At 42.7% G+C, this 2,415-nt stretch overlaps 1 long non-coding RNA gene across 1 annotated transcript; it reads right to left on the reverse strand.

Annotated features, from left to right (window-relative positions):
* Positions 1 to 282: 282 nt before the first annotated feature.
* On the reverse strand, positions 283 to 1,813 carry LOC123130224 (uncharacterized). The gene is made up of 2 exons (XR_006463762.1): positions 1,392 to 1,813; positions 283 to 806 (listed from the first exon to the last, which is right to left on the reverse strand). It is a non-coding gene; the product is annotated as an uncharacterized lncRNA (long non-coding RNA).
* Between the last annotated feature and the right edge of the window lie 602 nt (positions 1,814 to 2,415).

A 2,415-nucleotide genomic window follows, 5' to 3' on the forward strand; every position in this document is an offset into this window, starting at 1 on the left:
TGAATCAAGTGCAGAGCTAGATGGCAGTTCCTTACCTCCCCTCGTAGTTAAGGGATAAATTGTTGTCTTAGCATCTTTCAAGTTCTTCATAGTGTCCAGTAGATATAAATCCCAAGTGACTCAAAGAATAGAGCTATGCTCCCCGGCAACGGCGCCATAAATTGGTCTTGATAACCCACAAGTATAGGGGATCGCAACAGCTTTCGAGGGTAGAGTTGTAAAAACCATAAATAAAATAAAATAAAATTAGATAACGATAATTTCAACGGCATTGCCAAAACATTAATTAAAATAATAGAAATAACTACACTTAATTATTATTTTTATTACAGCAAATAGCATTTAGTCATGCACAACAATTCTTCTCCAAACCTCCCTATATTTTATAGACCCTTGTCTCATTTCCTTGACACAAAGTAAATGCCAACTAATGGCCAGCCAAGCAAATTACACTTGTCCCTAGTACAGCCCACAAGAGGCACAAGTGGAGGCATGCATGCAAGACTAACCACACATGCGTGCCAGATGTAATGCCTCTCCTAACCGACATAGCTATTCACCCCACTATAAATAGGAGCCATCCCTTTCACTGTGGCCACACACAATCATCCGCTGGAGAAACCCCTCTGCCTTTTCACCTTCTGCCACACTGCTATCTTCCCCTGCTGTGAAGCTCTTTGGGTTGCATGCGCCACCAGGTACTAATCAAGTACCTTGTTGTGTTAGCCATTCTTGCTTGATTTCTTATATATCTCCACCTCCGTTTGAATCAGTCCATAAGCATCTATTCACCTTGATCTATTTACCTTGCAGTAAAAAGAACAAAATATTTGCGTAAACACCCAAGTTAGTCAAAACTAATTAGATCAATTGCAAAAGCTTGTAAAAGTTTCCGTGAATGACATCCGTGGCTTGTACTAGATCTAACATGCCAAGAATCAAATCCTAGGTACTAGTAACTTGCTAAGACATGTATGTATGTATCCAAAAGATCAACCTTCCTGTGTATACTACCTTGTCCTATTTATTAATCCCTGCCAATCTATAGCAAACACTGAGAGATTGATGTTTATAATCTACTCACAAGTAATTTTTTTTGGAGTTTCACTGCCACTGTTTACTTCTATATGGTGTTCAAGGATGAGTAGCACTAGTTAGGAACATCATTTAGATCTAATCAGTAGCAATACCATGACCACACCATAGATTAAATCTTGATTAATTTCGTGGCCTTGAGATAAACAAAGAAAAAGAAGGCAATATGGCTGAGAGGGGAATAGTAGGGCCTGAGATAAAATGAACAATATATGCACATCCACATTCATATATACGAGGCACTTGTTGTGAAATTTGAAGCACTTCATGGAGAAGGAATCAGGATTAGTACTTACTAGTAGTAGCAGTAGGATGTGGCTACTCCACACCGTTAGCAGCAAAGCCATGGCAACCGAGCAGCGCCGGTGAAGCCGCACAGGCCCGACTCCTGTGGCTGCATGCCTTATGCGTGTGGCTGCGCTGGGGGGAGGATGTAGGCATGGAGACGTCGTTGCCGCTGCAGCCGGTGGCAAGCCCACCGGACCTGGATCAGGCGGCGCTAGGATTGAGTGGTGGCGACGTTTTTGGCGGCGGCGGATCAAATAAATAGGGGGAAATGGTAGAGGGAGACGAGGGGAATCTGTAGGTGTCCGCCATGTCACCGGAGATGCCCGGACGGGGCAGATCGAGGCGACGGCGACCGTGCTCTGTTCTTGGGGGAGAGAGAGAGAGGTGAGAGGGATGGTTCTGTTCGTGGGACATCAGAGAAGTTGAGTAGTCTTTCTAGATAAACACAGGCTGGGGCTTAACCAGCGAAGTACAAGTAGTACAATACCAGGCTACTGTTTCCTTTTACTTATCATTTCTTTTATCACTCTCTGGACTGGATGACATACGTGCATGCTACTCTGATTTGGATGGCTTAGATGCATTTTATATCTCAATGAAACACTAGGACGTATCAGTACCTAGTTAATTAATTATGGCTTGCCCAACATGGCCGTGTTGCTGGATGTTTCGATTTTAATTAGGCATTATAAACATGTTTGTGAAATAATTATCAAGAGTCGATCTCGGACTCATAGGAGTCGCATCTGGTGGTTCCGAGTTGGTCGAAGCACTACCCGGCAAGTCGTCATCTCCTTGACCATGTCTTGATAAATTTTTTCCGGGCTATGGGTCATTTCTAAAATTTTGCATAAGAATTAAAAATAAATATTTTTCATAAATGAAATGAGATTTGCATCAGGTGGATCCACTAATTTGGCAATTGGACCAGATCAGGTGAAGTATCTGTATTGAGTAGTTGTGACCCGGGCAGGGCTACATTATAAATAAATATTTGGTGGGTAGGGGAGCTTATGTTGGTGAAGGCAACCC

Source organism: Triticum aestivum, chromosome 6A, assembly GCF_018294505.1.
Source record: "Triticum aestivum cultivar Chinese Spring chromosome 6A, IWGSC CS RefSeq v2.1, whole genome shotgun sequence".
Taxonomy (NCBI): Eukaryota; Viridiplantae; Streptophyta; class Magnoliopsida; order Poales; family Poaceae; genus Triticum; species Triticum aestivum.